Raw genomic sequence first — 14,196 nt, 5'->3', positions numbered from 1 at the left:
CTGTCAGCAGGGGTTGAAGAATCCACTTGACGTCTCGAATATGCGAGTGAAGTTGACGGTCGGGCGAGTAAAATTTGTTAAATACTCGACCGACTGGGCGAGTGCTGTTTTTCAAGTTGAGAAATATAAATTCAGTTCCAGAACTCCTTCCGCATCGATACAAATTGCGAACAATTTTTCAAACGAACAAACAATACGTTATGTACACTAAAAAACTGCACTTTCGTTTTGACAATGAAAAATGACGTCACGGGTACAGTAAAAATAATTCTCGAAATCGGCTGCGCTCTTTTCGTCGTTGTCAGTTATCTTAGCTAATCGCTTAAAAGTGAATAAAACTGTTAAATATATTGATCATTCCGTGAATTTTTGATGTAAATATCAATGAAACAATAATACATCACTGGTTAATTATACTACTTCTTATATTTAATTAAAAATAAACAAAAAATAATCTTAATAAACAGAATAATTCCGAATTTCGTGATCAGAAGCCTTAGGCAAAATTTACCATATTGTAACCGTTTGTCAATCAAGCGTGTCTTTCAGTAAAAGTTCGTCTGAAATATTTAAATGGAAAAAGGGTTCTATTTTAAAATATCTGCAAGGAGGTGGCAACAGGGAACAGAAAGAATTAGAAAGGTCGTCAAAACGAGAAGGGGAAAGAATTGAGAAAAGGAAAGAGGTGCAGAAAACGTAAGGAAAGCAAATATAATCCATCAGATAATGTAGTTAATTTGTTTGCAGTTTAGTGTCACTTTGTTACTTTGTTAAGTAGGTTTAAAAGGTTCTGGTTGATCATAACTATAAATAAAGATATCTGTTTTTTAATGCAGGGCGAGTAGATTAAAGTAAAGGGCGAGTGGATTGTCAGGCCAACTCGCCCTGACGGGCGAGTGGCTCTGGAAAAATTCTTCAACCCCTGGTGTTGGGCGTTATGAAAAGGCACTTATCATATCTATTAACCTTGTGTGTACACTGCGGTGTTTTGAAAATAGAGATTAATATGTGTGGATGCAACTCTGCCGATGAGTCCATAATTACCTGTTCTTTATTGGTTTTAATGCCATTACTTTTTTATTTCAATACATTCTTATAAATATATAAATGAAGAAAATAAGAAGATGGTCTTTTGAAGAAGCATGAGAGAAGTACTTTTACCTTACTGAAAATTGTTTCTTATTGGCTTCATTTTTCTAGCTTCGGCAATGCCCCCCCCCCAACAAGGGCTCTTTCTTTGCAACAAATATTTTTTTTTACTGACAATGGTGGAGTTTCACCGGTAGGGGACCATATTGCTTGGCAATCTCTTGTTGGGCCTAGTATCATATACCGGGCTTGACAATTTGTGTGGGTGTTTTTAGGGTTTTGTTTTGCCTACATAATACTTATGTATGTCATGCATTATTACTCTAAAAAAAAGTTTTGAGTGTTTTGTTGTGCCTAGTATCATATACCGGTACTAATCTTGTAGTTATACCTGGTGGGACAATGATGGATGTTTTGAATATATTGTTGTGCCAAGTTCAATAATTATACAACAATGCCACGCATTTATACTATTAAAAAACTGTTTCAGAGCAAATACTTATTTCCATTGCAGAAGTATCTATGATTTGCAATTTTATAAGATGGACATGTAACACAAAATTTGGTATCTACCTCAATGAAAGATTGACATTTTTGTCAATTTTAAACTTTGGTAGAGATTGATAAGGCCCAGCATTATATAACATGCATTCTGGGAAAGCAGGGCTTAATGCATGCGGGCAAAGTGCTTCCCAGATTAGCTTGAGCAGTCTGCATAGAATAAATCAGGGAAACATTTTCTGAGTTGAAGCAATATTTTGTTAAAGGAAATCTCTTCTAAACAAACAAACATTCTTAGTGGAAAGTGTTGTCCTAGATAAGCATGTCTTCACAGAAAGTGTTGTCCTAGATAAGCATGTCCTCACAGAAAGTGTTGTCCTAGATAAGCATGTCCTCACAGAAAGTGTTGTCCTAGATAAGCATGTCTTCACAGAAAGTGTTGTCCTAGATAAGCATGTCTGCACAGAAAGTGTTGTCCTAGATATCCTATATAAGCATGTCTGCACAGGCTAATCTGGGACAGCACTCAACGAACATGCATTAAGCCCAGTTTTCCCAGAGCATGTCTCACATAACCTTGGAAATATTTCAGTTCCAAATGGAACTCATGATTGGCTACGAATTCTAGTAAAGCTCTGATTTAAAAAAATCTGTTCTTTGCGCAGGTAAAAGAGGTTTGAGCTTTATACATTAAATATCGTCATATGGGCTTTTTAGCTCACCTGAGCACAAAAATATACCAAGCATATCAATTGGTAATTATCAGTTGCTTCATATACAGATCCTGAGATTATCTGTGCTGCTTACAAAGTCAGCAAGTCAACAACAGTTTGTTTGCATCCACAGATCAGTGAGACAACCTTGGCCATGTGTACTTATCCATTTTCATCCACAGATTGGCAATGACAGGGCCTTGTATAACCTTAGCAATATGTACTTATTTGTTTACATACACAGATCGGTGAGGCACGGGCCCTTTACAACCTTGGCAACGTATATCATGCAAAGGGGAAGCAAACCGGGCGATCAGGGAACCAGGACCCCGGGGAATTCCCTGCAGAGGTCAAGGAGTGTCTGGTCAAAGCTGCTGAATACTATGAGTGAGTTGGCTGCTGGTTAATATGGCTAGTTAAACGGCACAGAAGCACAATAAAAATGGCTATATGCAACCAGCATAAAACCAGAACAGCCTGTGAGCAACTTGTAGGCTGTTCAGGTTTTATGCTGTTTGCTACTCATCAGTATCTTGCGTTTGGAAATGAAGCCTTTAAAACTCGAATCTATTTAGATGGTTCTGTTATTAGATTTGATTTTCTAGACGACTACAAAGGGTCAATATGAGTGATAAAGGGTTAAAGGGACAGGCTCACAGTTTGACAAAATATTTCTGTTGAAAAGAAATTGTATTGTAAAACTGGAATTTCTATAGTCTTATCAAAACAAAATCTGTGTGTGAAGTTGTAATGGTTGCTGATTTTGTGTGTTTTTTACATTTATCTTTGTATGCCCCCTTTAGAAGAAAAGGGGGTATATAGCTTTCGCACTGTCCGTCAGGCTGTCAGTCTGTCTGTCAGTCTGTCACACTTTTCGGTTCCGCTCTCTAATTCAAATAGTTTTAATCCGATCTTTACCAAACTTGGTCAGAAGTTGTATCTAGACAATATCTAGGTCAAGTTCGAATATGGGTCATGCCAGGTCAAAAACTAGGTCACGAGGTCACTGAGTGCATTTCAAGGATTTAGCATGGTGTCCGCTCTCTAATTGAAGAAGTTCTCATCTGATCTTGACCAAACTTGGTCAGTAGTTGTATCAGGACAATATCTAGGTCAAGTTCGAATATGGGTCATGCCGTGTCAAAAACTAGGTCACGGGGTCACTTAGTGCATTTCAAGGATTGAGCATGGTGTCCGCCCTCTAGTTTCTAAAATAACTGCCGTGCGGCTTCAAAGCGCAGTAGGGGGCATTGTGTTTCACAAACACAGCTCTTTTGTGTAATTATTATGGTATGGATTTCTATGGAGAAGACCAGCTTAAGAAATGTCAAACATAAAATCTGTGAAATGAAACTTTATTTGTAAATGAGACGTATTACGACGACACATTTTGGATGTGGATTGTTGGCAGGCAAGCTAGCTTACAGTTGTTCACTGAATGAAATATGACTACAAGTCAAACTTGTTGTCCTGTTTTTCAGGGCCAATCTAGCGATAGTCCAGGAGCTGGGTGACAGGGCAGCTCAAGGTCGCGCCTGTGGTAACCTTGGCAACACTCACTATCTCCTGGGAAACTTCAGTCAGGCAATCATCTACCATCAGGAGGTAGGGATATGGTAGAGGTGCTAGGGGCAGCTATCTAGTTGTCATTGATGGAGCCAAGCTCTGGAAAGAACGAGCTTAACGCATCTTTGTTAAGTGTCTTTCCCGGATTAGCCTGCGCAGTACGCACAGGTTAATCAGAGACAATTTTTACTCATGCATTAAGCCCGGTTTTTCCAGAACCAGGTTCATTTGGAAAAAATTATTTGCAAAGTAAAGCTTTTGAACGTTTACCAGGTACTTAGGGGCTTATTAGCATACATGACATTATTGAAATGTGCCCTATCTTCATATTCTGTTTTGTTTTTACGTGCATGAGTGTTGCAAGACAAATTACAGCATAACAGTAAGTCATTTGGATTTCTTTGATCTATTTAATCCAGTTCCAGTACAGAAAGTCATGTATTCACTATAAGAGTACTTCCATATATTCATGCATACTAAAGCTTTCTAAAGGTCAGTGTCTGGTAAGAGTTGATTTGGTATGAAAACTTATAACTGTTAGATAAAACAACAACAGTTAAAAAAACAGGAAAACAACAGCATAATTAAAAAATATAATACTTTCATGATTTTGTAGCTATATTGTATTTACATTTAAATGTTTGAATACTCTTTTGTAAGTTTAACCGTGTATTTTAAGAACGTCTCTGGTGCGTTTTAAAAGGCCATTTAAACTACATTTATTACCTAAATTATCGGAATCATGGATGCTACATATAACCGTTTGGTTTCAATGAAGTTAACAAAAAAAATCTGCTACAAGTTCATTGTCAATTTTATATTCTGGTACCATGAACGGTGTTTGAAGTGACAATGATGTAACAAACTTAACTACAGAAAAATAGTCATATACTTCATTTGAAGTCAGATAGAAAAAAAGAATAAATTGAGACACAGCTCTCTCATACAAGCCATAGTATGTATATGGATAATAGAATGTGCTTTACATATTTATGCCCCCCTTTGAAGAAGAGGGGGTATATTGCTTTGCTCATGTCGGTATGTCGGTCGGTCTGTCGGTCCGTCCACCAGGTGGTTGTCAGACGATAACTCAAGAACGCTTGGGCCTAGGATCATGAAACTTCATAGGTACATTGATCATGACTCGCAGATGACCCCTATTGATTTTGAGGTCACTAGGTCAAAGGTCAAGGTCACGGTGACCTGAAATAGTAAAATGGTTTTTGAATGATTACTCAAGAACGCCTACGCCTAGGATCATGAAACTTCATGGGTAGATTGATCATGACTTGCAGATGACCCCTATTGATTTTGAGGTCACTAGGTCAAAGGTCAAGGTCACGGTGACCCGAAATAGTAAAATGGTTTCCGGATGATAACTCAAGAACGCATACGCCTAGGATCATGAAACATCATGGATAGATTGTACATTACTCGCAGATGACCCCTATTGATTTTGAGGTCACTAGGTCAAAGGTCAAGGTCACGGTGACCCGAAATAGTAAAAAGTTTTCGGATGATAACTCAAGAACGCATACGCCTAGGATCATGAAACTTCATAGGTAGATTGATCATGACTTGCAGATGACCCCTATTGATTTTGAGGTCACAAGATCAAAGGTCAAGGTCACGGTGACCCGAAATAGTAAAATGATTTTCGGATGATAACTCAAGAACGCTTTTGCCTAGGATCATGACACTTCATAGGTACATTGATCGTGACCCGCAAATGACCCCTATTGATTTTCAGGTCACTAGGTCAAAGGTCAATGTCACAGTGACAAAAATCGTATTCACACAATGGCTGCCACTACAACGGACAGCCCATATGGGGGGCATGCATGTTTTACAAACAGCCCTTGTTATTATTGAAATACTAAAATAAAATAGATCTACCTTATAATATGAAGAAACAGATCTATCAAACATTTTAGCGAATAATGTTTCATGAACATGTTTTATTATTATTCAACTTTTAAATATCAATCTTATTGAACGCTAATTTAACTCCTTTCTCCAGTTGAATCCCACATTTGAAGAATTTGTTTTCGATCAACTGGAATTTGTTCATGTACAAACATTAAAGCGATGCCATTAAGCCGTTCCTCTTTCATAGAAGAACGTGTCCACGTTTTAAGCCTTTGCAATGCGCTAAAACTCCGCTCACATGTACAAGAACCAATACAAAATATTATTTCTTAGGTTAACATCAAATCAGCTTCCGCAAACTTGCTGTTGTAGTTCAGACAAGTTCACCATGAAAAAATTCGTGGACGATTTGTTTTTTCATTTAGAGCTTGAAAGACAATAGGGCTCTTTAAAAAAATATTTAAATGCATTAAATCAAAAGCGTTTTCAATCATAAACACATATAAAAAGGATCATTGATAGAATTTACTTAAACACGGACCTACTGGGATTCGAACCAACGCAGTGACAATATAATAGTGAGCAATGGATCCAGAGTCTGACGCCTTACCAACTGCGTCACGGGGGCATATTGCTTATCATGAGGAGTACAAATATTTATCTTAAATCAGTTAAGTTTTTGGCCATTTTTTCTATTTTCTTGTGTAACATTTTGTTTTAGCACTGCGTTTTTCTGTCAGTTGACAGTTCTATCATCAACGTTCTATCATCAACTTTATTGACTATTAAAAAGAAAAGACTTGAACTTCTTTATATCAAAAAAGTTTAATACGCGGGATATCATAATTTGAAAATTCTAATGTAAACAAAGATTCTTACCACCTGAAACGGTCCCGGATTAAACTCGACGCCGGCCATAAAGAGGAGAATTCCAATAAAGGCAAAAACGCCAACAACCCGAAGTGTGTTTAGGTCCAAAATAGACCCAGACCTGGCTGTAAAACACTGGATCCTCGCTTGGTACGTTCCGATATCCACAATGATTGTAGCATCGAAGTGTACAGTGCGACGCTTTGTTCAATATACGGATTTTCCTAATCATTTTGCTCAGCCATTTGGCATCAATTGAAGTTATTAAAATGAAATAATTATCTGCCTCAACATGAACCAATTGTACTCAATGATAATATTTGTTTGTGAATATCATAGTGCCTTAAATTGATTAAATTGCCTCAATTTCTTATATAGATTTTATTCTTTGACATAAATTTTCCTTTTTTTCCTCGTAATCTCAACATTGCTCTGCAAATTTTAGCTGAGGCAACTGCCACGGTGTGCCTCAGCGTGGCTACGGCGCTGTTGCTATTTCATAGAAATTTGGTTCTTTAAAATATATGGTAGAGAAACAGAGTGTTAATGATGCTGACTTAGAAGTATGGAGTGCATAATTGTTAGCTTGTGATGATATTACAGTCGATTGAAACTTTCGATAAATATGGAATTATAATGTGTACAACTATATTTGAAAAATAAAGTTAATATAACTTTTTTATGTTTCTTTAAACATGAAATAAAATGAAAGTGAGATTACATTGAAATCAAACAAAATGTATTTCCTGTGACGATTGTGGAGATAGTGATCATCAGTTAATAATTAATTGTGTGCTCCAAATCTTCTGTATGAGCTGCAAAATGCGAAAATGGGTCTTATGCCATATGTGGCCAGCATAGCTCCAGACCAGCCTGCTAATTTGCATTGTTTTGTCAGGAGCTACCTTGTCTGCTCTATAGCCACTCAAGGTTTGCCCAGTCTGGTCAGGAGCTACCCTGTCTGCTATCAATTCACATAATGTTTCGTGGTCTCATTCTGACCAGACTGCACAAATGCACAGGCGTTTCTGGAGCTTTGCTGTCAGCATATGACAAAAGACCCATTTTTGCATTACCCTGCTCATGTAATATCCATTGATTGGCAATGTGTCTTGTATTGTAGAGGTTAGCAATAGCCCGTGAGTTTGGTGACAAGGCTGCCGAGAGACGGGCCTACAGTAACCTAGGCAACGCCCACATATTCCTGGGAGAGTTTGAAGTAGCTGCTGAACACTATAGGTGGGTATCAGACTGAACTAAGTTGTTTATCACTCTAGCGGGGGACATATTGTTTTTGTCCTGTCTGTTGGTTTGTTTTCTTGTGTGTTGGCGTCAAACTTTAACATTTGACATAACTTTTGCAATATTGAAGATTGCAACTTGATATTTGGCATGCATGTGTATCTCATGGAGCTGCACATTTTTGAGTGGTGAAAGGTCAAGGTCATCCTTCAAGGTCAAAGGTCAAACATATGGGTCAAAATCACTTTTTTAATGTACACTTTTGCAACATTAAATATAGCAACTTGATATTTGACATGCATGTGTATCTCATGGAGCTGCACATTTTTAGTGGTGAAAGGTGAAGGTCAAGGTCATCCTTCAAGGTCAAAGTTCAAATATATGGGGACATAGTGTTTCACAAACACATCGCTTGTTTGTTTTTATGCCCCTGGTAGGGTGGCATTTAGCAGTTGAACTGTCCTTCAGTCAGTCAGTATGTCAGTCTGTCCGTCCCCCTGAAAACTTTAATGGTCATAACCTTTTAGCTCACCTGATTGCTCAGGCGAGCTTTTGTGACCGGTCATTGTCCGTCGTCCATCCGTTAACATTTGTTTGTAAACACTCTAGAGGTCACATTTATTGTCCAATCTTCATGAAACTTGGTCAGAAGATTTGTCCAAATGATATCTCGATCGAGTTCGAAACAGGGTCATGCTGGGTCAAAAACTAGGTCACTAGGTCAAAAAAAAAGAAAAAGCTTGTCAACACTGTAGAAGTCACATTTAATGCCCAATCTTCATGTAACTATGTCTAAATGTCTGTCTTAATGATATGTTGGTTGAGTTCAAAAGTGGTTCCGGTCCGTTGAAAAACATGGCCGCCAGTGGGCGGGGCAGTTTTCCTTAAATGGCTAAAGAGAAACCTTGTAAACACTCTAGAAGTCACAATTTTGGCCCATCATCATGGAAGTTAATGGAAACATTGGTTTTATTGATATGTCGGACAAGTTTGAAAATGGTCCAGATCGGTGAAAAAACATGGCCGCCAGTGGGCGGGGCATTTTTCTCTAAATGTATATAGTGAAAACATGTGAACACTCTTGAAGTCACATTTTTTGCCCATATTTCATGAAATTTGGTCAGAACATTTGTTTCCTTGATACGAGAGTTGATTTGGAAAATGGTTCTGGTCAGTTGAATAATTTATGTAGTAAAAAAAGCTTGTGAACACTCTAGAAGTCACATTTTTTGCCCAATCATCATGAAACTTGGTGAAAAGATTGGTTTTATATATATCTCAGATGAGTTTGCAAATGGTCCCGATGGGTCAATAAACATGACTGCCAGGGGGGTGGGGCAGTTTTCCTTATGTGACTTTATAGAGAGAAACCTTGTGATCGAACACTTTAGAAGTCACATATTTTTCTTAATCATCGTGAAACTTAGTCAATACATTGGTTTTATTGATTTCTTGGACAAGTTGGAAAATGGCTCAGATCGGTGAAACACACTTTTTAGCTCACCTGATTGCTCAGATGAGGTTTTAGGATTGGTCTTTGTCCGCTGTCAGTTCGTCCACATTGGTTTGTAAACACTCTAGCATTCACATTTCTCAACATTATTAATGCCATAATTATTGCCCTAAGATTGTCCAAATTTTCATTATATTATACAAAATCCTTGTAAGCAAAGTTTGATGTTTGGTAAGGGGGGTCAACTCAAAATATAGGTCACCATTTCAAATCTTACAAAAACAAAAACACTCCCTACGCCAGAGTTTTTGTCCTGTCTGTTGGTTTGTTTTCTTGTGTGTTTGCGTCAAACTTTAACATTGGCCATAACTGTTTAAATATTGAAGATAGCAACTTGATATTTGGCATGCATGTGTATCTCCTGGAGCTGAACATTTTGAGTGGTGAAAGGTCAAGGTCATCCTTCAAGGTCAAAGGTCAAAAAAGAATAATTTTCCTTTCTCCATTCAATCTCTTACTTCCTTCTCATGGAGGTGCACATTTTGTGTGGTGAAAGGTCAAGGTCATCCTTCAAGGTCAAAGGTCAAATATATGGCTACAAAGCGGCGCAATAGGGGGCATTGTGTTTCTGACAAACACATCTCTTATTGTTATTATTTTTTGGGATTTCATAAAACTGTGTGAACTTTCTCTGCAGTCAAACCGTTACCTTCTTTGGGTGTGTATTCTGAAGTTTATGAGGTCCGTTCCAACCCAGAGGCTACATTATGTGTGGACCCGCTTACCTTCTATGCTCACCATTTTGATTTTTGTCCTGTTTTTAGCTCGGAGTTTTCAGAGAAAACCCAAGGTATTGTCATAGCAAGCCCGTCGTGTCGTCCGCCGTCAGCGTCTTGCTAAAACCTTAACATTTTGTTATAGTTTTGAACATTGGCTCTTAAATCAAATTGCTTCCACCTACAACTTTGAAACTTCATATGTAGCTGCACCTTGATGAGTTCTACACGCCTCTCCCATTTTTGGGTCACTAGGTCAAAGGTCAAGGTCACTGTGATCTTTACACACATAAAAAATTCTGACAAGCTTTCATTTTTTCAAAACTGCACCCGCAGCCGAGCGTGGCACCCGTTATGCGGTGCTCTTGTAATTATTTCATAATTATGCAGGTAAGAAAATATTTTAATTGTTAGAAAAAACTCATCAGGCTACAAATTAGTTTTTCTCCTTTAGACGCACAAATCACCAAACACATATGATATTTTGCTGCATATAATTATGTTACAAATTGCCAAACATTATTATATTGTACTACCAAAAATGTTGCAAATCAACAGCCAAGCACTATTCTTGTAATTGTCCACAGAAATATATTACCAATTGCCTATTTTTCTTTAGAAAAATGTTACAAGCAAGCACATTTAGTACTTTTTTCTACAGAATAACGTTACAAACTTTTATATTTTCCTTTAAAAAAAACGTTACAAATCAAGCAAGCACTATTATTTAAAATTTTCATAGAAAGGCATTACATATTGCCAAACAAGCACTATTATTATGCCCCCCTTCGAAGAAGAGGGGGTATATTGCTTTGCTCATGTCGGTCGGTCGGTCGGTCTGTCGGTCCGTCCACCAGGTGGTTGTCAGACGATAACTCAAGAACGCTTGGGCCTAGGATCATGAAACTTCATAGGTACATTGATCATGACTCGCAGATGACCCCTATTGATTTTCAGGTCACTAGGTCATAGGTCAAGGTCACGGTGACCCAAAATAGTAAAATGGTTTTTTGAATGATAACTCAAGAACGCATACGCCTAGGATCATGAAACTTCATGGGTAGATTGATCATGACTTGCAGATGACTCTATTGATTTTGAGGTCACTAGGTCAAAGGTCAAGGTCACGGTGACCCGAAATAGTAAAATGGTTTCCGGATGATAACTCAAGAACGCATAGGCCTAGGATCATGAAACATCATGGGTAGATTGATCATGACTCGCAGATGACCCCTAATGATTTTGAGGTCACTAGGTCAAAGGTCAAGGTCACGGTGACCCGAAATAGTAAAATGGTTTTCGGATGATAACTCAAGAACACATATACCTAGGATCATGAAACTTCATAGGTAGAATGATCATGACTTGCAGATGACCCCTATTGATTTTGAGGTCACAAGGTCAAAGGTCAAGGTCACGGTGACCCGAAATAGTAAAATGATTTTCGGATGATAACTCAAGAACGCTTTTGCCTAGGATCATGACACTTCATAGGTACATTGATCGTGACCCGCAGATGACCCCAATTGATTTTCAGGTCACTAGGTCAAAGGTCAAGGTCACAGTGACAAAAATCGTATTCACACAATGGCTGCCACTACAATGGACAGCCCATATGGGGGGCATGCATGTTTTACAAACAGCCCTTGTTATATATAACCATACACAAATATTACATAGAAAAATATAAAAATTGACAAATAAAAACTGATAATATTTTTTGTAACAATTTCTAAATCAATAAGTAAAAACTATGATATTCTTCCACAGGACAACCTACAAATCACTAAGCAATCATATATTTTCCCAAGGAAAATGTTACAAAACACCAAGCAAGCAATATATATATATTATTTCTTTACACAAAAACGTTACAAATTACCAAACAAGAACTATTATTATATGTTGCAAAATGCCTGCATAACAAAGCAAGATTCTTCTTCAATTAAATTTCCTGTCATTACATTTTCCACAGAAAAAATGTTACAAATCATCAAACAAGCACTATAATTGAATTTTCCCGCAGATAAACGTTATAAATTACCAAGCAGCTGGATGATAAGGTGTTAGATGCCCAGGCTCTCTCTCAATAGTGGATATATTAAAAAAAAAACAACAATTTCCATCCAAACAATTCCCAAGGCAAATAGGAAGGGAAGTTGCATCTATTTCGTTCCAAAGAAGTAGTTTTCTGAATAAGGCTAAATACAATCCCTGATTTTATATTTCCAACAGGAAAACTTTACAAATTGCCAAACAGCTGGGTGACAAGGCGCTGGAGGCCCAGGCATGTTATAGCCTCGGGAACACATACACGCTCCTGAAGGACTATGAGCGGGCGATAGAGTTCCACATGAAGCACCTCAAGATCGCCCAGGAGCTTGAAGACCGGGTCGGGGAGGGTCGGGCGTGTTGGAGCCTCGGGAACGCCCACACGGCCCTCGGGCATAACGAGGAGGCTCTCCAGTATGCCAGCAAGCATCTCGAGATCTCTAAAGAGGTAAGCCAGGAAACTGATCATGCCCTCCTGGTGTGTACAAATTCACTATGAATCCAAAGTGAATATAATTATTGAATTTTAAAGATTCAATTTTTTTTCCCCAACATTTTTTTCACACAATGTAAAGTGAATGTCTGCTATGCACACAGAAAGCAAACAATATGTTGCAGAAATAAATGAAATAGACAATAATTTTTGTTGCGCATTGAACAAATTTCTCATTGTAAGAAAACTAACTTGAATCTTCGAAGTTTGTACCTTGAGAATTTGGAAAAATAGGATGCTTAAAAGTTAGAAAGGATGTTTGCTTCTTTGAACAGGATCTGTTTTGAAATTACGAGATCACTTTAGAGGAACAAATTTAACCAACACTTCTGGACTGTCTTTCGATTGAAGAGTCAGTTCCTTTGAATTGATATGATTCCAGTTATATAGTGTGCTTTAGACAAAGATCCTAGTTTGGTGAGCTCTGAACGGCAGAGTTATGGCCCCTGAGTTGTAAAATTGTCCTTTTCAACAAAATATTAATATCCATGTCCAACATTAAGTCAATCTAAATAATTTAATGTTAATTGCTTGAAGTATGGGGTCTAAACTGTTATTTTACAATAAGTGGTAGTTTTGTGCTTCTGGAATCAATTGATGTTGGAAGTGTATACATAGTAATTGGCCTGACCAACCGTTCATGCATTCGTTCATTAGTCCGTCTGTCTGTACAAGTTTTACCAAAATAAAGTGTTTTGTTTTCCATCAATTATGCTTTAAGACAAAGCTTTAATACTTGCATGACTTATGTCTTTGAACACTATCAACACACACATATTAACTGACCTCATTTTGACCTTGTATTCACCTACTTTTGAACACTTACTAAAGACTAATTTAGAAAGTTAAATTTCTTGGTTTACCTGAATTGACTGCATCCACACCACTTTCTGCAAGGCATGGATACTTGCATGACTATTATCTATGAACACTTTACCAAGCCAAATCACATGATCTCATTTCTAGCTCATCTATTTTTTGAAAAAAAAATTATGAGCTATTGTCATGACCTTGGTGTCGGCGTTGGCGTCGGCGTCCGGTTAAGTTTTGCGTTTAGGTCCACTTTTCTCAGAAAGTATCAATGTTATTGCATTCAAACTTGGTACACTTACTTACTATCATGAGAGGACTGGGCAGGCAAAGTTAGATAACTCTGGCGTGCATTTTGACAGAATTATGTGCCCTTTTTATACTTAGAAAATTGAAAATTTTGGTTAAGTTTTGCGTTAAGGTCCACTTTTATCAGAAAGTATCAATGCTATTGCATTCAAACTTGGTACACTTACTTACTATCATGAGGGGACTGGGCAGGCAAAGTGAGATAACTCTGGCATGCAGTTTGACATAATTATGTGCCCTTTTTATACTTAGAAAATTGAAAAAATTTGGTTAAGTTTTGTGTTTAGGTCCATTTTATTCCGTAAGTATCAAAGCTATTGCTTTCATACTTGCAACACTTACTAACTATCATAAGGGGACTGTGCAGACAAAGTAATGTAACTCTGACTGGCATTTGGACAGAATTATATGCCCTTTTTATACTTAGAAAATTGAAAATTTGGTTAAGTTTTG

The 14,196-nt window shown here is 37.6% G+C and overlaps 3 protein-coding genes across 8 annotated transcripts in view; 1 reads left to right on the top strand and 2 right to left on the bottom strand.

The window, feature by feature from the left end:
• LOC127837785 (uncharacterized) overlaps window positions 1-14,196 on the bottom strand; it is a 605,533-nt gene that overhangs the window by 445,928 nt on the left and 145,409 nt on the right. The window lies entirely within an intron of this gene.
• The window catches only part of LOC127837806 (solute carrier family 49 member 4 homolog), a 583,680-nt gene that overhangs the window by 458,631 nt on the left and 110,853 nt on the right, over window positions 1-14,196 (top strand). The window lies entirely within an intron of this gene.
• The window catches only part of LOC127837799 (G-protein-signaling modulator 2-like), a 616,832-nt gene that overhangs the window by 512,187 nt on the left and 90,449 nt on the right, over window positions 1-14,196 (bottom strand). The window lies entirely within an intron of this gene.

This window comes from Dreissena polymorpha, chromosome 7 (assembly GCF_020536995.1).
Source record: "Dreissena polymorpha isolate Duluth1 chromosome 7, UMN_Dpol_1.0, whole genome shotgun sequence".
NCBI lineage: Eukaryota > Metazoa > Mollusca > Bivalvia > Myida > Dreissenidae > Dreissena > Dreissena polymorpha.
The sequence above is the reverse complement of the archived record's forward strand: the minus strand, read 5'-3'. Positions and strand labels throughout refer to the sequence as shown.